The sequence below is a fragment of the Phaethon aethereus genome (assembly GCF_964289735.1).
Source record: "Phaethon aethereus genome assembly, chromosome: 16".
Classification (NCBI taxonomy): domain Eukaryota; kingdom Metazoa; phylum Chordata; class Aves; order Phaethontiformes; family Phaethontidae; genus Phaethon; species Phaethon aethereus.
This window is the reverse complement of record NC_138592.1, coordinates 4,155,250-4,175,759: the sequence shown is the minus strand read 5'-3', so window position 1 is coordinate 4,175,759 and position 20,510 is coordinate 4,155,250. Positions and strand designations below refer to the sequence as shown.

The 20,510-nt window shown below is 44.1% G+C and overlaps 1 protein-coding gene across 1 annotated transcript in view; it reads left to right on the top strand.

Annotated features, from left to right (window-relative positions):
• Positions 1-20,510, top strand: part of CDH4 (cadherin 4) — a 466,276-nt gene that overhangs the window by 385,247 nt on the left and 60,519 nt on the right. The gene's annotated exons all lie outside the window — the stretch shown is intronic.

The window sequence follows — 20,510 nt, the reverse complement described above, 5'->3', positions numbered from 1 at the left end:
TAGACCTGTCTTAGTTCTTTGCATGTTCTCTTTGGAAGCAGTAACACAGCCTATACTCGACAAACTTTGCGTGTTTCGTCATGGCATCCTTGTGTCATTTCCGAACTAGAAAAACGTATCCCAGTGGATTTGGTTTTGTGTGAAGCTTTTCCTTTAATATCTCTTCTTTCTGGTGTTTTACAATGTACAGCTTTTCCAAATGCAGAAGCATACTCTGCCAGCGTAAGCGGTGTAGCATAATTCTCAGAGCTCTGCCTTCTCTAGTTGTGAATATAGCTCAAGGAGAAAGCATTTATACCTCACGCATTAAACAAAAATCAATGTAGCGTCAGTGATGGGTTGGAGTGACCTAGGGAGGAGGGGACAGGGGTCCATGCGCGTGAAGGGAGAAGGGGAACTTTAGTTCTGGGGTTTTTCGCCATTGGACTGTGAGGTTCATGGAGTGTCACCTGTCCAATGCAATTAGGAGATCTTGATCAACTTGCAAGTGGTGGGAAGGATCACTTGTTCATTGAGCAGCCGGCCACGGACAGATATTTGCTACGCAGCAAATACGAAAGTGAGGACTCACATAGTCTGAGGCTCGGGTGTTTAAATTCAGCCAGTCCCCAGAGATAACAAGTCCAGCGAAACCCCTTTTGAGAGAGCCCAACGTGCTGCATTTCTGAGAGAAGGCACCAGAAACTGCTTGTGTTCTTCCTTTCCTCCCCGTGACCGACGGCAGGGACCGAGCGAGCAGGAGGCCCCGCGTGCGGGCTGGTGCATGAGTTTCCTGCCTGGGACGCCCAACTCAGAGGGGTGAAAACCTCCAGCACTTCAGAGGTATTTTTTTCCCTTCCGCATCAGCCCCAGCGGCACGTTTTGGCCCTGCGTCAGAGCGCTCTGCCAAGCGCCAGCCGACAGGCATTGCTCTGCCAGGGTTTGTGCCCATTTCATTTACATGCCTGGGGCCGCTTTTTTGCTTCAGAGCTGCACGGTGGCTTTGGGAGGAATCCCGAACGCGGCCACGGAGCCGCTGCTGAGGGGGGATAAAAGCCCCGGCAGCAGCTCGGCAGCAAGCGGAGTGCCCCGGGGCAGCCGGTGGGACCGGTACAGGGACCGGGGCTGCCAGCTGGGACCGCGCAGATTTGGGGCTTGCCCAAGGCACAGTTTCAGGGCGAGCCGACCCGCGGGGAGACGCTGTGTGAAACAGCTTTCCAGGGAGAGGGTCGGGTGAGCAGGGAGCTTTCCAGATGTGAAGGCAAGGAGCAGAGCTGCGGGAGCAGGAGCGCCAGAGCCTGCTTCTTGCCACCTGACGCGGCAGACTCTGCAAGCCCAGCCTAGGGCAGGTTTGACCTTTCCCTGCTTTTTATTTAGAAAACTGGAAAGTTAGCTGAATCTTAAGCAGGTAGATTATCCTAGGCAATGCTGAAGCCTGCAGCGTGCTTGCAGTCGGAGGAAGAGGAGAAACAAGTGCTGTAGAGATTGCTGGCAGCCCTCGGGGGGGGACGGTGGCAGAGTACTCAGAGGGATCTGAATTCTGGCAGGAAAATGCTGATGTTATGGAAATGACAGAACTGTTATTGCCCCCTTGACATCAGTGGGGCCAGCATTTTAATGTAGGGCCTTACGGGTGGAGAAAGGTCGTCAGTTTATATTAATTTCAGAGACATAGATTGGGATAACTTGGTGGGAGGGAGGTTTTAATCTCAGCAAATCAGCTGAAAAAAAGAGGCAGGTGATAATTAGGGGGAAAGGGTAAGGCAGAACAGTCGTCTTTTTTTGGATTTAGCTCATTGGGTCTGAAGTGTTTTAAAAACTTGCAGGGGAACCATATGCTTCACGTTAGTTCCCCTGTTGCACTGAATCCGGAAAATGGAGGCAAGCTGGCACTTCGTATCTGGAAACATGGTGTTGAGTGTCCCACAGGTGAGTACCGGGTTGGGCAAGGGACACGTGGATCGAGGCAGAACAACCAGCTCTGGGCACAATCCTGCGGCTGCCCTGAAGCTACGGGACATGCTTAGTCCCAGCTCTCTCTGCTGTGTTTGAGGATTACATCTGGAATTGGCAAAAGTTTCTGGTTTATTAATATAAAATTGCATTAGGTCTAAATTGAAAAATGTGTTTAAGCACTCCCGTAACTGTACCACAGATTGTTTTTTTGGTTTTGTTTGTTTTTCCTGAAATCTTGAGAAAGCTATTAGAGGAGTAAATTTGGTTTTGCTGCTGACATTTTCTTGTTGTTAGGAAAAGGAGCCAAAGAGCAGTATTTGGAATGCAGATTTGTGTAAATTAAAATGTTAACAAATCTGACCTATTGAGCTAAAACTACTACAACCAAGATAAATTCCCTGGATACCAGTTATTTCTCCAGATGCTTATTGACACATTTATCAGTGCCTATGACACTATTATGTTACGCTGTGTTGAAACAGAACCAGGTTTTCAGTCTCCGTCGGACCCTTCTCCCTTGCTCCTGCAATGCAAAGGCACCGCAAAGCAAGTGCAAAAATAATTGTCAAAGCCATTCCATATCCGAGAGACGGGTCCATGTTCCAGATCCAGCATTTGTCTTTCAGAGAGGAGACAGGTCACTTCAAAATTGACGTTTCTAGCTCAGCATTTCTGTTGTGTGCTCGTTAAATGAGACTTGCCGGTGCTCTCAACACCTCAGCTTAAGTACTGGGTCTTTCCTGGTTTCTTACATTATCTTCAATTCATTAAATGTCCAAGAAACTGGACGAAGTGCTCCGGCTTGTTTTGTGTCGTGAGAAGTGTTTCAGTTAACCTGCAAGAAACGTACTTTAAGACAATTTTTTTTTTAGTTTGCTGCTGTTTCTAAACCCTCACTTCCACAAACGAAGGCGGAAATTAAAAACTCAGCCTCTCGAATTGTGCTAGTCTCTCTAAATGTGTCTGACACTGAAGATAGCAAAATGAAAAGGCAAGGTATTAAAATATTGATGGCTTTAAAGTTATCTTACCTGGTTCCCATTAATCTGGATGTAAATATGGTTACAATGCTCTGTGTCCATTCAGTCATTACGTGCTTAATTGAATGGATCCCCAAGGAAGATAAAGATAATTGGACTGCACTTCATAAAAATTATTAAAGGAGGACAGTTTAGAGACAGCCTGTTGGGTGCCTAAGGGTGAGAAATGCCAAAGGTGGAACAAAGGAATAGCTATCCCTTGAACTAATAGGGAAAATGATAGGGATTTAGAGTGCGCCAGAGGTTCAAAGGTACATTCAGACAGCCAGGCTTCGATGAAAAGGTTAAAAGCAGATACTTGCTCTAATACAGGAAAACGTCAGGGAAATGTAGGAAATCTGTAGCTGATTTAATGAAACTAGGAGGGAAAGATCAAATAGTGGTGGGAGCACAAAATGTGTGATTAATAGGGAAGGCTATGAACATATGAAATGAGCACATTGTTCCGAAGTTCAGGGGTTGGGGGGGCACCGTGCTAGCTTGTTTAATTTACGCCAGGCTGCTGCAGAAATGGGTGATACTACTAGGAGACGCTACCCAACTGATAGCTTCATTTAGCAGCGCATCAGAATTCCGTATTTCATTGCTCTTTTGTTTTTCCACTGGGAAGAAAATAATGAGAAGTAAAAAAGGGTCAGCTGTCCCCAGCTGGGGCTCAGAAACAGGCAGAACATTCATATTTCTGTTTTCCGTTCTGAAAAGTAACATTTCTCCTCATAACCATGCAGAAGTGACCAGATCTGTTCTGCATGTTAGCTCATTTTGTCCGCTGCCGCTCGCGCCGGCGTCCCAGGCGGGGATCAAGCCCAGACTCTCGGTCTGACGGTGAGCTCCTGGTGCAGTAATTCAACCGTGTCAGCTCTTTTGATTTCTCTGGTGGCAGAATATCTGTCTCAGTAGCGCAGTAAACCTGCACTGGGGCTATAGTATAGGCAATATCATCCGCTGAAGAGCTTCCCCTAAATATTTTATGAACACAGACTTTGAGCAAGCAAGAGGAAAAAAAAAAAGAAATGAGAAAAAAGGAGCTGGTTGATCCCACACTCTGCTGGCAGGCCAATAAATGTCGAGACATCTCAAATGTCATCCAGGCTTATTTGAGATAATAAGTGTTTCGGCTCTGCGGAGCCTGTAGCGTAATGTGGCTAACTTTCTGAGATCTCCTTTAGAACGGAGTCCCTTTCCAGCACATTCCTCTCGTGTTGAAGAAATGAAGAAAATTAGGAGCTCTGAGTTGCTTCTTCCAGATTTCTGTATGTTTATATTTCTTTTAAAAGCTACTGCAAATGCTTTTAAAAATACATTAAATCCAGTTCTATGATTACTATACTTGGCTTTCCAAAAACATGACCTTGCTAGTCTTTCTCGAGTGAGTGAAAGATAAAAGGGAGAGCCTGCCTAGAGCTGAGTTAGTGACTTATTTTATTTATGAATGAAATGGCAGGATTTTTGTGGGGAAGAAGAAGAGTTCTTACTGGCAGAGACAGTTGATTTCTTTTCCAACACTCTGGTTTTGGTGCAACTAGACATTTCTGATAGAGCAGAAACTTGAAATTAAAAAAAAAAGAAAAAAAAGTACTCTGCTCCTCCAAAAACGGAGCGGGGATTGCGTTTTACCATCTGTAGTAACTATTTTGCGTACATTTATCTCCAGGTCATTGCAGTAGCTTTTCAAACCCTCCTCGTTCCTTCATTTGAAATGTTAGCTGGAAGTGAGCAAGGCGTTGCACTAGTTAGAGGAGCGAGTTTATCCATTGGGACAGCTATAATAAATCCTTTGTGAAATAGTCGCATAGACAGCAATCTCCTAATTCAAGTTTATGCAAATACAGTGGTTTTAATGTGGGCTTGGGTCTTCCAGCCAGCCAATACTCGAAGTGTAGCCAACAGGTAACGCAGGCTGAGCCTTGCTGTCTGTACCAGGAAATTTTCATCGGACAGGAGAGTCCAGCAACTTTCAATCCTTTTTCCACCCCTGGAACATAACAAAAGGATTTTATTCTGTTGTAAATTATGGTTGCCCATGTTAATTATTTCCCCTCACTGCACATCAATGCGATGTTCTGCAAAGCTGTGTCTCCTCCTCTGAGCAGGATTGGAGGAACATCTGCTGCAGCGTGAGGCTGAAGGATCTTGACACGGTACAAGTGATATATGAGTGAATCTGTGCAGATTATTAGTCATGTATGTGTACTGACAAAATACAGAGAATGAGGGAAAGTGACATCTAAATGGCTTGACTGCATCCTAAGAGTTTCTGTTCCCATTGTCCTCACTCAAATTAGCAATCTCCAAGGAGCAGTGAGGACTAAAGCAGAATTGGTAAGAGGATGTCACCCTCTAACAGGCACAACCTAGCACACACCGTATTTGCTATTTGTATCTACTACAGGAATTCTTTAGAGTGAGCGGGATTCTGGTTTTCATGTTCTCTCCATTATTTTTGCCGGAGAAAAGCTAAAACGAGGTTGTTTGTTCGATTCTGCTGAGCCACAAGCCTCTTGCTCTTAAAGATGAAGTTCCCATATCACTGCTTTAAAACATGCAGCAAAACGCATCCACAGCTGAACTCACAGGAGGAGAATGAGAGTGAGGAATTAGCAATTATTTTGCCAGTGAGGTACATCCATTTCTATGAATTTGGACCACAAGCTCTTGTATTTAGCTTCCAGACTTGCTGGCTCCCAGAGTGTTTTCCAGTGACTGAGATGATGAAGGACTGTAACAGTCTTCCAAGGGTAAGTGGCTTTTCCACTTCCCACAGCATTCGAGTAATGACTGGAAGTCTTTGTGGAACATGTCTTCAAGCCAGACATAAACTACTGGGGTCTTAACAGAGGTAAGCAGGTAAAATACTGTAGCATCCTCTGTACAGCAGGTCAGACTGTGTGTTTTATTTGTCCCTTCTAGCCTTGGCCTTAATGTTTCTGACAGTTTCCCTTTGCTGTTGAGGGGCGGTTTGCCCCAGCCCTGTCGCACAGCGGGCTCTGCCCTCGCTGTCGGCCCACAGCTGCCATGTGCTATCCCAGGGATTTGTGGAGCACAAAGTCATTCAAGGGGATAAAAACCACTCTATAAATGCCATTTATCACTGAATACTGTGTTATTCCTGATACCTTGTAATTTTTCAGGTCCGTGTAACAAAAATGTAAATACTGAAGCTTTATATATTAATAAGCCTGAAATCATTACTTAAAGATAAAACTGGTAAAATTATTCAGTTATAAAATTATCCCATTTCCACAGCAGCATATCCTGTCAAAGGAAGAGCTGATTAGCCATAAGCTGAATTTAGCCAGTAGATTTATGCTTGATTCTGGTTTATGTTTCTACATTGTACATAGGACTGATTTGAGCTTGCTCCATCATTCCAGCATGCATTTCATTTTCTCATTACAGACAAGAATGACCTTTTTCAGCAAATTATGGTGAGGAGCACTACCACTCATCAGTGAAGAAGGTTCATTTTATTAACCCCATTTAGTGCCTTTGGAAATGCGTCGTGCGCCCAGTGGAGGGCCACTTGTAGTAATTTGAGATGCCCTCCCCATCTGCTAACTTCGGCTTTGAATCTGCTCTGAGCGCTGTTGGTCCAGCATTGCCTAATGGATTCCTCAGTAGCCCGTATTTTAGGATGGGAAAGACATGAGTGAAGCTTCATGGTAGAAATAATGCCATTTGTTTTAATTAAGGAGGGAATTATGCCTGTGGTTCTGAAGCCTTGTTAACAGTACCTAGGAAGAACAGTTCTCCCCATTTGCTTTTCTCGAATAACAGTGGCTGTGTGTCTCGCTGGAGGGTGTTTCCAGAATCATCTATACCCTTCGGTCTTCTGCATGATTGCTTTAACTCACTCAAAATGAGTTTTTAGAGCTCGTGTGTATGGAAAGGGGTTTTCTATTATTTTTCCTTGATAAAAACCTGACAGCTAGGTAGAGCATTGTACTGATAGAGGAAGAGCTCTAAGCCATGGGCCTTGAAAGACAACAGGATAAGTATATGTTTCTCTAAAAAAAAGGGTATTTGGAGATGATAGGAGAAACTCTTAACGAACAAAAGAGCTTTCCAAAAAAAGAGGCTGGTAAATAGCTTAGAAACTGTGGGAGTCCAATTAGTAGGTAGGAAAACAGCCATGGTATTTTCCTCCAAAAAAAATTCACCAGCAAGATGATCAGGACACACATGTAATGGGCTTGGAGACCGAGTGGTTATACAAATCGTGATGATCTGTTGGCACCGTCTGAATGTGAGTTTGGGTAAGCTCAGCCTAGCTGTGGCTTAATCCACACGCATTCACTCATTATCCTCCCTGTGCTTAGACACTAATGTCCCTGACATGACTGGGGGGTGTAGGAAGTTAATAACATTGACAAGCAAAGAGAAATACTAATGAAGGAAGGAAGACAGCACAACAAACACGTATTTAATCATACTGCCTGGACGGGCAGAGCACGCTTTATAGCCACCTGTATTGCTAATCCTTGACTGACAGATGCGTGACATTTAATCCTTGACACCTCTGCTTTTGGGGCAGGAACACTTTGCATGCCCTGGAAAAACATGGCAGTGCAGACCCTGTTTGGTTAAGCAAGCTGCTCAGCCTGATAGTTTCCATGAAACCTTATCATGCTCTTCCTGTTATTTCAGTCTATGCAATACAAACTCTCTGGGATTCAGAAAATCATGGTCAACCTGTTGCCAGGATAACCAGTCCTACCAATTTTTTTAATGCTAATTTCGAACTTGTCTTCAGTAATTCTTTGCCTTGCTGTTGGCATTGCAGAGATGCCTTATTCACAACTGGGACATGCTGTGTCGTCTTTGCCATTCCTCTTGCCCTTTGAAGGAGGAGGGCGTCAGCGCTGGTTGTGAGGGATGAGGAAGGACCTGTGATTTTGTGGCCATGCTGATCCTCTTGAGAACTTGGCTTCATATTTGCAGACCAGTTGCCGAGGAGGCTTCATCTTTCCTGATGAGGCTGATCATCCCTGTGCGCCAGTGAAACATAGCTGTCAGAGGAGCTGATGGAGAGCCCACCTCGGCACCACAGCGCTTCTCTGCAGTAAATATTCTGACAAGGTGGTCTGCCGCACACGGCTTGCATTTGTCTTGACCTTGCCCCTGTCCAAGGGCATTTCATTCCCCATCAAATTATGTTTTTAATAAAGATGATCAAATAGAACAAGGGTGCTGCTTTTATCGGTCTAGCTGTTCTGTGAAGTTTTTCAGTTCAGGTCCCTGTGCATCGTGTGTCCCTTCTGAAGATGCACACAGAAGGGTGCTTTAACCACAGAGCAGAGAGAACCGGTGTATAAAAGTAAACCTACAGCCAGTTCACATCTCCAATGGAGCTGATTCCACCAAGAATGAGTCCCACCCTTTGGCTGAAGAGTTTCCTCCCACTCAGACAGTGCATCTGGAGCTATTTACTGCCTGCCAGAGTAGCTCCCAGTTTGTTTTTTTAATTCTTTTTTTCCATTTGGCTTAGGCTCGCTTTTATATACCTGGCTTCCTTTAAGTATTGGTAGCATTCAGATGCAATAGCCCTTAGAGGAGATTGTGCTGATTCACATGTTAAACTGTAATGACTTCGTATTCATATTTGGGCAACCTATTGAAGAGATGTTGCCAATTGAAAAGGTACATGATTTGGGGTTGACCTACTCGGATAAAACAAACCTTTGAGTTTAATTTGATCTGATTATAGCGTCTGAGCAAGAATAGGACAGATACCCAACCTAATCAGTTCTCTTTTTTTAAAATGTGGAAATCTTCAGAGCCTCCTCTATAAGCAAATTCCACATATACTAACAGTCTGTAGACCCTTTTCTTTCTTCACACACATTTTAGTATGTTCAGAGAGTTCTGGTGCAGTCTGGTTGCACTTGTTTCAAGTTGCTCATGAAATCCCACCTGTGATTACAGTGGGCTGGTTCATACATTATTCAATAGTAAAATCCCAGCTGAATAGGGCGGGGGAGAAAAAAGTTAAGTATCGGAGTGGAAAGCTCACCAGGTCCTTAGCATAATCTCTATGGTTCAGACCTGCATTTCTTTCTCCATTTGAGCTTGTCTTACAGTGGAGAAGAGTGTATCATTCCAATTTTAGATAGAAGACTACCTGCTCAGCTCAGGCAGATTTGAAGTTTTTCTTCTGGTACATCACATACTTTGCAGCAGCCCCTTCCCCTCTCTAAAGGGATTATTGTCTAAATCTGCACCAGGTCAAGTGAAATAATTAAACACAAGCTGGTTCCACTAATTAACTTATCCACAGACCATTGTCTCTTATTAGCATTTTAAAGAGAGACTTTGTTAACTCTTTCTTCCTAGAGCTAGTAGTGTTTTTGTTAACTCTTTCTTCCTAGAGCTAGTAGTGTTTTTTTAAATAATGCAACCCGTTCGTATAGGAATCTTTCGCTACATTTCGTACTAAAATACTATCATTGACACGTTTGCCAGTGTGTGAGTGAGTTTACAGGACGTTTCGGTCTGCAGCAGCTACTTTTCTTAACAGAGCATAAGAAAAAGGCAGCTTAAATGCAAAGGAATGTAACTGTCAGAAGACCAGATAGAGAGTCTTGTATTCTGAAAGTATTCTTAAAATGGAAAGTCATCAGTGTAAACAATGGAAAGACTATTATGTGCTTTGTAAAATATAATTAAAATGGTGATATATCTAGTGTCTTATAGTGCATCTCATCAGAGCTTTGGAATTGTGTCAGGGTGATGGAGTTGCTGGTGATGTAATGCTTCCAAAGAGACAGAAGTGTGTGCACAGGGACAAAAATGTGGGGGTTTGCTATTCTGCACCACAAATACTGTCTAATTCTTCGAGTTTTGCACTAGTTAGTATCCCAAAAGATGGCAGCAGGTGGTTCTTTGAAGGGGAGAACCCTTCTTGTTGAAGACTTCCAGGCATCACTAGACTGGCTATAAATAGTCACAACATCAAGTACCGAGGTCTGGGATATTCTCCATTTGCTACAGGTTGAGAGAGTCTCTTGGATAAGGCCAGCAAGGCGTGATGTGCAGGTGGGAAGGAGCTGTGTGGTGTTTTTCCCAGGATGCACATTAAAGCATGTAGGACCTTGTAGTAGCAGAGCAGTGAGGTGGTTTGTTCTTTTGTCGTGGTAACCTCACCGTTTTTTCTTCTAATTTTTAGGCTAAGTGTTTTCCTTTCATCGTTGGTCTGTTGTTCCAGTTTTCAAAAATTGTGGGGACTTAGTGTAGGAAATTCTCATTAAGTAGAGTCTGTGTCAGTACAATGATGTTTTATTCAAGCTATTCATTTTTTGCACTTAAAATGCTTTCTGTTCCAAATGCCTTTCTAGAGAAATGAATGTAGTTTTCAGTTAAAGTAAACAGGTCACATACGGAGCAACCTCAAGTCTGTTGGCTAAAATTTAGAAGGGGAACTAATTGGATAAAAATGTGATTCATACTACCCAGACATTCAGTAAGTTGGCCTTTCCAGTCTTAATTTATACAGCGCTCTGAAAAATAAATAGATTGCAGTTTCACATTCATACCAACGTGGAATTCATCTCAGTTTATACGGAAGAATCTTGTTTTAGTGGCTAAAGGTTTGGGTAGGTGCTCCACCAGGGGTAAACTGGCCAGGCTGATTTCAGGGAAGCAGGCTTTGTAAGGCAGCAGCGAGTGACTCTTGGAGAACTGGTAAAGCTTTTCTGGTAGCTACCTGCTTTTCTAAAGGGGGGGTTGATACCACCCGAGTAAGCATATGCCAAATAAAATGCCTTCTTAGGAAGCATTGTTTTCACCTTCTGAAGGTGAATTTCAGAGATAAGAAGAGCAGCATCATTCTCTCTTTAACTCTGTGCAAACCCTGTGGTTTCCTTACAGCAGAGTGGAGCTGGCCCAGCCGTAGAGATCTGCAGTGTTTGAAATATCCTACAAAGTGTTTATGTGTTTTGCTCACAGGGAACCTTGTACTGAGATGAAGTGAAGTACTAGATGAGAGGATACTCCACGCATTATTCATTCTCGAAGTGGTTTGTTTTGGAGACGTGTACGTTTCTGCGATTATTGTAGCCATTAAATTTCAGCCCTGAAAATGCTTTCATCTTGGCTGATTCCATCTTTTTGTGGCCATGGCAATGCAGAGGAGTGTGATGGGAAATGTGTTATTAGATTTGTAAATTATGTGCATTTTCCCCCCCTTGATGTTTGGTACCAGAAGACGTGATGTTTGACAGAAAAAGTAATGATCAGTATTTGCTTGTAAATCAGCAGCTAGATGTGATTTGAATGAATGCATAAAGAGAAAATCTGAAAGGGTTACCAGTGCTCCCCACTATCAAAAAATCTGCCCTACGGATGAGAAGCGGAGGCGGCTTCCATCAGCGTGCGCTGCCCGGCTTCGGCGTATCAGCTGTTTGCAAAGCGATCACTGCCCTGGCTGTGGCGCATGTAGACAAATCTAAACTGGCTTCCCATGAGCAAGCTCCACCAGTGCCGGTAAAATAGCTTGAAGACCAAGGGAATCTGCAGGACGTTGGAGGGATCTCTGGGTAGGTGGTTTGCCTCCAGCTCCTTTGGCCATGACAACATTTCTGTGAACCCACAAACTAGAGAGCTGGAGAATCTCTCAGCTATATCCGTGCGAGTAAAAATTGAAGCATCAGCAATCATTTATGTAGATGATCCTGATTAGGCAGGAAGTGCCTCACAAGAGTTTCCCACCCCCAGATTAGACAAAATAATGAAATTTTAAAATCATAGTTATCAATCAGAAAATAATCTGGAGACAATCAACTTTTTTATTTTAATAGCTACAAAAATGTCACATTGATACTGGTCTTCTAAAATGATGTTTGACATTTTAAAAGATCAATTTTTGTCAAAGTTATCTCAAACCATTAAAACCATTTTAAAAGGGACTCTTTTGCAACGTAAAAAAAAAATTCCTAGTGAGGGAGAGGTTCTGAATGTCCTTCCTTGGGACCAGTTTCACTCTTAGCGTCTTCTGATGAAAAACCACTTTGTCATAATATTCTCCACCAGTTTTTGTCCTCGGGCCTCTTCAGCTCTCTATATGGTCTCTGCCACTACTGTCATCCTACCATATCAAAATGGGTATTTAGGGATGTTCTTCTGAAAGCTAATTCCACTGTTTGCAATAAGAGCCTATTAATGTAACTCAGAGTGACTGTCGCCTGCAGTATTAGCATCTTCAAAGGCTGACAGACAGATCTGAGAAATGGATTTTGCATTATTGTGCTGACCCCTGATGCCCTACCAGGGCAGGTTTAGAGAGCACAGTGCTTTTCTTACAACGTCCATAGGAAAAATAAGGCTAAATTACATACTTAAGCAGATGTGCAGGGGAGCATTCAGGGAAAACGCATCAAAACATCTTGCAAAAACTCATTCAAAGTTACATAAATTATTGTTTGCATTTTCACACACAGTTATTTTCAAGTCTAACCAGCTGTATCTGTTTGGAGTGGCCCTAAATAAATACATCATTACATAAACACAGAATTTTTCCAGTGAGGTCCAGGCCCTGTTTGCTTCGCAGTATTGCACAGACTGTGTGAAGGAGGTGTCTGAATTTCAATGGGATACTTTGACACAGAAAACCCCATTCTTAGTACATTTGGTGTTTCTGAATCGTATGGTGACAGCTACCTTAAAAGAAAACACAGTAAATAATGTGGTATATTTTTTTGCTAGAGAAATTTGAACATAAGTAAAAAGTCCAAGCGGGTGATTACATTTCATTTAACATTTTTCACCTCCTTTCGGTACAGCCAACGTCTGGAGCGTGCTGATGCGCTGTACAGGCGTTTTGCTGACAGGCTTCCCAGCAGCATATTGGTTCACTCTTATTTGGGAAGCGGGGTGATTGCTATTCAAGGAGAGCGCTATGTCATGATCTGCGGTGATAACGCCGCAAGCCCGCCGCCACTGCGTTATCATCGCACAGGATGCAATTACCTGATAAATGGTGACGCTCTCCGTAGCCGTGCATTGGTCATACACTGCTGCAAGTCCAGTCCACAAAGTTCAATCCAGTGTTCAAAAGTCCTCAAGTACCACTGAAGTGTTCTCTAGCAGGTCCCCGGGTTTTATAAATGAGAAAATAAATGAAGTGACTCAAGGCGCAGAGACTCTCGTCTGTGACTTCTCCGTTCCAAACCAGAATAAACCATGAAAGAATAATCTGAAAGACATGATGGTTTTTATTGAAGAAATAATCACAGAGTCACTTATGAGAATCAGGAAACCTGCTTTATCCTTTGTTGCATTATAAATAAGAATTATATTTGTTCTTGGGAAACAAGCCTGAAGTACACTGCAACACGTTATTGTGAGTGACGTGCGGGGAGCGACTGAATAAATAGTGCCTGTCTGTTCCATTAGGTGATTTTGTTTCTTATGTTTCTCTGCTTTCCTTACCAGGAATGAGTTGTTTTATCATTTCAGAGGTGCAATCTGACCATTTATTGGGCCACTCTTTACTGGGTCTGAATTTGAAGCTGATCGAAGGGAGGGTGCTGGCTGCCGGGTGGGGAGCGTGGCGGTGGGGAGGAGGCAGGGGCTGGGGTCTCCAGCTCTGCCCCGATCTGCTCACTGCTGAGATGGGCTCTCCCACTGCGGGGAGAGCACCGTCAGCCAGGCCGTCCTGGGATGATGTGGAGGAAGGGAGAAGAAGGGAGAAACATCTGTCCTGCACCCTTCTTCCTCTCCAGGAACGAGGAGATGCAAGGCAGGACAAGGGTGGAGGTAAAACAGAAAGATGGGGAGGAGACATTTGCAGGGATGGAAGGCTAAGGAGGTTGGCATGAAGGGGTTGGCAGCAGAGGCTAATCAGGCTTAGGAGCATCTGCTTGCTGAAACTAGCCTAGCGGTTACTTGGTGTGGTGATAGGACATAAGCAGCCTGGAAAATGATTGAATCTGGTAAATAAATAAATGGTGCTGGTAGCATAGAATGTCTTATGTTGAAGGAAGAAAACAGATACCATGAAAACTGTGAATGCTCGCAATTGTTTGGAGAGAAGTCAAGTAACAATGAAGCATGGCTGGGATGTCACAGCTGAAGGAAGAGATTGAAGCTCTCTGTCTTCTGTGTATTATGAGAAGAGTTTCTGCGGTTACTATTTTTTGCCCTTTTTCCACTTTTCATGTGAACTCTGGCAAAGGCTTTAAGCTCTGAATTCAAAGGGATATAGAAAATGCCATTCTAGATGGGACAACCCACATAGTTCAGCATCTTCTCATGATAGAGGCATCTGTCAGAGCTTCAGGCATGAGCTCTTGGAGCTGTGTGTTTGGTGGTTATGTCTCGCGCTAGGTGATTAGATGTAAAATTACACAGTATCATCCTAACTTGGAACATATAACCACTTCCATGCTCCGTCTTGACTGTTCATATGTTTCTTGGCAGAAGCTGTTGCAGACACCAGCTTTCAATCCTTTCAAATTAAATGTCAGTTGATGGCGGAGTCGTCGTCAGCACGAGCGTCCTGCTCATTCTGCTTCCCCCAGCTCTGGAGAGCGGTTCTGCACCTCCTGAGCTTGCTGATGAGCAGCTCATCTGGGAGCAGTTTCGAAGGAGATCTTTGACTTTCTTTGGCTTCCCAGAGGAATTCATAATTATTTCCTCCTTTATCATAGAGTGCAGCTGGAGGCTTCAGCTCCATTAGAACTGCCCTGGTAATTTCACAGTGTGGAATTTACAGCAAACAAGGGACATTAACGTTAAATAAATTTATGCAACAGCAACCCTCACCCAAGTCATTAAAAGTGTGTGCAATTTTTAATGGATGCTTCAGCATGGCATTTGATAAGTTTGTTCATTTCTTTTCCCAGTCTGTTAAGTATACGTACACACATACACATAAATTTTTCAGCCAGAGGTATCGGTAAAACCTGGCTATGGCCTCGAATGTCACCTACTTCCAAACACTTTAAACGTGGCTGTAATGCCAACCGCAGTGGAGTGAAGAGGGGCTGTCACCGAAGAGCGGATTTATGTGTGTGTGTGTGAGTGTGGGTCTGTGTGCAACTCAGATAATCCAATTGAACTATGTAGTGATTCTGAATTATGTCTTTTTGAAAAGACAGGATATCATAAAGACTGCTAATATGGTAGAAAATTATATTAAGCTAAGACAAGACAAAGTTGATTATGTGCTAGACTAGTGCAGATGTGCCTGGCACTAGTCATTTATGCATATTGATTGATCTTAAATATAGCAGAGCAGAGAATGGGAGTGGTGTTGGTATGGTTATTGATTTTGTTTCAACTCCATGGGCTGTCATCATAAGCTTTTCAAATCCAACGATCTTGACTGATACAACACTTGATCAGAAAGCTTGATAAGAAAGCAGGCATGAAGCTGATGTCCTAGCCAAAGAAAACACGCTGGTTACATCCTTTTAGAAGGAGACTGTTGCACTTATTTCATGCAGATATTCAGAAACGTGCCAGCTTTTTATATCTCAGTGGAGCCTGAGTGTAAAATTCATTGGAAGGCTGCAGCTGGGCTTCAGCAGGCTTTGGGTTTCAGCTGGTTTTGGTTTTACTCTAGGCTTGGTCGATGTTACTGGTCTGGGCTGTGCATTACGCAGTCTGAGAGTGCCCGCATGAGTCAGTTTGCTGCATGACCTGCTTTTCTTCAGTTTGCTAGAAGGAAGATGCTTGGTTTCTTAATTGATTAATTTTGGCTTTTACAAACCTGCACGAGCGGAACTGTTGTTTTTCCACCTCTCCCACGTTCCAAGCAGTGAAGCTGTAAACAGGAGGCTTTCAATACCGTTCTTTGGTATTGAAAATACCAAACTCCCATTCCTCGTGAGTCTTTATTAAGGAGGTATTCTTTCATGCGGCTGTGCTTAGGGCCACTGACCTTTGCCACCAGGAAGCCTGGCTTCCAAGGGCTCTGTAACTCTGCCTGCATCATTTGCATGGAGCTTGAAACGTGACAGGGGAGCCAAAGAAGATCCTGGTTTTCTAATAAACAAAGTATTTAGAAGTAGAGAGACCTTAAGCAGTCAATAAAATGGATTTGTGGCTGTTTGCCCTGGGAATTTCCTAATACCCCAATCCTGAGAGTTTATCCATATGTATGACCACTTCCACCTACCTTGACTCCAGCCTGAGCTCCATGTGGGTGAAGTCTGCTGACACAGATGAGTTTTCATGATTATGGTTCAGTTCTGAAACAGAAATTTGTAAGCATGTTGAATTGAGTGCGTATCACTTTGATTTATGTTTGAGCTAAGATGAAAGAACTCTATCTGTGATTACAGACATCAAAGACAATATATTGAAATTCAGTTATTACAATGTACACATCATTTATCAAATCCCTACCCAATAATGCCAGCGTTTGCTGCACAGAAAATATATCTTGATGGATTACCTGCTTCTCACCATCTTTCTGGAGGCCTAGGAAGGCAAACACAGAATTACTTCAGAAACGTCAGACTCGGGCTCCTTCGGGCTGGGGAGAAGGACTGAAACCAAAAGCCCCAGGGCAGTCAGGTCAGCGAAATACCTAGGCAGGGTGAGAATTTCAGGGAGCTTACAGTCCTCAAAGGAAACGAGTTTGTTTCCTGCTCTCAAGAGCAAAAGCGACCCACTGACTACAGGCAGAGCATGTATCACCTTTTGCAGAATTTGGCCTGTTCTAATGCCTGCACTTGAGATGCTGCTGATCCAAAAAAAAGCACATTTTTACATCTAAAGCAGCAGTGATCTGGACTGGGATCCACAACAGCTGGTTCTTGCCTGATATCTTAAAAAAATGGCTTTGAAATATGAATTTCAAATTAAAACCAGCAAAAAATAAATAGCAGAAAGTACTTTTTATTTCTTGCTAAGCTTCTATTCAGTTCCTGCTTCCTGTTTTGACAGTGTAAGTTATACTTGGGCAGGAAAAAAAGGAAGCCCACAAACATAATTGCAACCATGTCTAATTAGGCAGAGCTATGTAAATTTAGCGTTTCTACATGATTATAAATGTCAGGAGAGCCTTAGATAAGACATGAGAGTTTTGAGTATCTCTTGTGTACCTAGTCTAAAATGTCCTTATTGCTAATCCTATTCATCTGGAGTTGCTTCCTAATTAGAATATTTATGGACTAATAAGGAGGTGAACAAGACACTCCAGTTCAGTTCCAAAGGTGAGAGTACGGATTCATTAGACTCAGCGTCTCTGTTTTGATTGCTGTACAATGTAATTAACATTGTGCTAGACAATCATTTTAGATTTACCTTAACAACAAATATTTAAGAAGATTCCTGTTACTGTTCTCTCTTTGAGTCTAGGTCTGCTGAAACCAAGAGCTGTTATGTCATCAGTTTTCAGAGATTTTGAGGTTCCCGGGTGGTTTTTTCCTGTTTTATATTGCAAACTGTTTTGACCTCTGTTTGTCAGTTACTGGTGTATCTGAATTTTGTCCATACTAGCTAAAAATGACTCTGTTTTGCATATTTTATGAATTCATATTTTATGAATTCATATTTTATGAATTTTCTATCACCAAGACCTATTTTGTAGGAAATGCTTATTTTGGGTTTTTTCCCACGAATTTTCAGTTGCATATCTATATCCAGTGACACAGTAGAAAAAAGAATTTTTAAAGTCAGAGATAGTTCAGCTGTTTTTAAGTTATAGTGCCATGAAAGCATAGTTACAGGCTGATGTTCAGTGCCCACATCCAGACTGAGACAGTACTGTTTGAATTTTAGCCTTCGTAATCCACCACTGTGTAAGGATTTGGATGCTTCCCTGATGGGATATAATCATCCCTCCTCCTCCCCATTGCTGGAAGGTCCAGTCCTTGCCTGCGCTCCCAGCCCAAGAGCTGGATTGCAGAAGACATCTTCCAGCCGTCTTCCTGCTGCATCCTCTCTGGCTTTTGCAAGACGTTTCTTACTTCTTGCTGCCAAACTTGCTGCCAAAGCCCCTGTTTCGAAGGCCCCCTGAGCACAGCCTAAGGAGAGATGCTCTTTCCCTGAGGTCCAAGGGGAGGTTGTGAGGTCTGGCGACCCCAAACCACTGGCACACAGTGCCTGGGCGGTGCTGCTCGGGCCAAGGAAGCTGGGGCACGGTTGCCTCAGTGGTATCTTCTGTTGGATTTTAGAAAGAACCAAGGCTCAGAGTTCCTGTTCTCCCTCTCCCCATCTGCCTTTACTTTAAGCCCAACTTGTATCTGCAAGCCATGTCGGAGTTTTACAAAGCAGGGCCTGTAATAAATACAAATGCTAAACTGTTCTCAGATTTTTGCCAGTGTTGTGGCTGGCCTCAAAATCAACTCTTTTATTCAAGGGTTAGCCGCTCAAAGCAAAACCTGGGGGTCTCGATCTTCTCTGTTTGCTTTCCTTCACATACTGAGAAATGGACTCTGTTGCCTGAGAAAACAATGTTCTGTGACTTTAAAGGTGTTCTCAGAAAAGTTGTTAAGATGCCAAGTCACGTTATTTCAAGTCTTCTCTGTATAAATTACAGTTAGGTACAAGAATCTCATAGATAATGATAAATATAGCATCATTCTACTGCTGATGGAAATCATTATCAGCCATTATCAACTTTAATTAATATATTCACATTATTCAAATCCAGGTAGAAAATGTTCTTTGGCATCAAGTCTAGAGTAATACGGTTCGTGGCTTTTGCGCTGCTGGAAAAGCAGCCGGCGACAGGGGAAATACTCTGTTTAGACACAGGGACCAGAAAACTATACGTCCTATAGGGCTCACCCGTTTTCCACACCTGTGTCCAGGGGCTGGACGATGTCGTGTGTCCAAGGGCCGTTTCTCTCCTCGGTGCATGGCTTCCATGCCAGAAGAGCTTCGCTGCCGTTCGTGACATCTCGCTTGTCTCCGTGGCAACCGGGGCGATGCTGGGGAATACACAGCCGAGGCCGCTGGGCGTGAGCGCTGGTAGCAAATGTGCTTCACGATGAAAAATGATTGAAAACAAACAGAAAATTACGGCTAAATAAACCTCTGCTAGTTATAAATGGAATGCTTCTTGAAAATTTCCATTAGACCTTAGCTGCTCTTTAAATAAATGACCAGTGCGTCCTCTTCCACCTGAGGATTTGCATCTGTTGATTTTGTTTCTTTGCTTTTGTCCCTTTTATAAAAATACTGAGGCCCAATTCCGCCGTGTGCTGCTTGCACAGGCCCAGGGAGCAGCGTCGGGCGCGTGGGCTTGAACGTCCCCTTCCACTCAAGAAACAATCCGAAAAACAACATCAGGCAAACGCACAGACCCTCCCAAAGCCCACCCGCCCCTCGGGAGACAGCGCCATAAAACCCTGAATCCGCTCCTGTCGCGTGCGGCGGGCACGCAGCCGGGGGCCTGTTCGGCTGCCGCGGCTGCCCGGGAGAGAGAGGACTTCTCACCACCAGGTATTCCCCCTCGCCCGCGGTGCTGCACCAGCCCCCGCGCAGCCGGGGGCCGCGGGCTCCGCTCCGCGCCGGCGATAAAGCGAGGGAGAAAACTGCCTGCGGAGACACCCCTGCGTCCGCTCAGCCCCTTTGTGCCCGCTCCGGCCGGCTCGCAGCCCGCCAGGCCCGGGCGCCGCGGTCGTACCCGGGCAGCCGGCCGCGGGCGCGCGCCTGCCAGCCGTCTGACCCGAGGAGGGTGCCGGCCCCCGCCCCGTGGAGCGCTGACAATGGGGCCTCTGCGAGGCACGCCCGGTTTGCCGCTTCTGCCCCTTCAAAGTGACAGGGCTGACTTGGTGTGGGGCAAGGTCTGTCCTCTGACCGACGCCTGCGTGGGCTAATGGTGGAGTTAGAGACCTTAAAGACTCAAAGTAAGGACCTGTTACAGCTGGTTAGAGTTAGCACTTTCTTTCTGCTGTCAGGTAATATGTTTCTAAACCTGGACCGTTCTGACATTTGCTACAAGAAAAGAGAACTAAAAAATCCATACAGCTCCCATTAACCCAGAGCAAGGTAAACACCACCATTAGCGGGATGAGATAAAACCTTTTCGCCTCTGGGACACAAATGTGAGTGCAAGTTATGATACAATTAAATACATTTCATGGTTTCACCTTATTTCCACAGGGAGTTAATCCATCTCACAGAAATCTTGACACATACCTATCACAGCTTCCAGCTTCTTCTTAGGAGAGGCCAAGGACCAGAGTCCTAAATCCCACCTGAAGAGGATGGCCCCACCAGGTCCACGTGGAGCCCAGTCTTACGGCCTTGCCTCTTGCTTGCGGTGGAGTACACCAGCTTCTAGTGCTTCTACCTTCACAGCACAGCTTTGTCTGAGAAGTGGAGGAGATAAAGCAACACACATAACAGCATTTGCTTAGGGTAACTTTGTACACCACTTCCAGAACCTGAGGTGAGAAGCTCTGTAGAAGTTTAACATTAATGCTGCTGTAGGAGTAGGAGAAGTAGGTACTTTCTTTTCCAAAAGTACAAGCCTCACCGGTATCCAGGAGAGCATTAAAATTAGAATCTCATCAGCCCCTTCTAAGTCTGCTACACGGGTAAGATGTTAAACCAAATTCTGAAGAAAATACTGGTGCA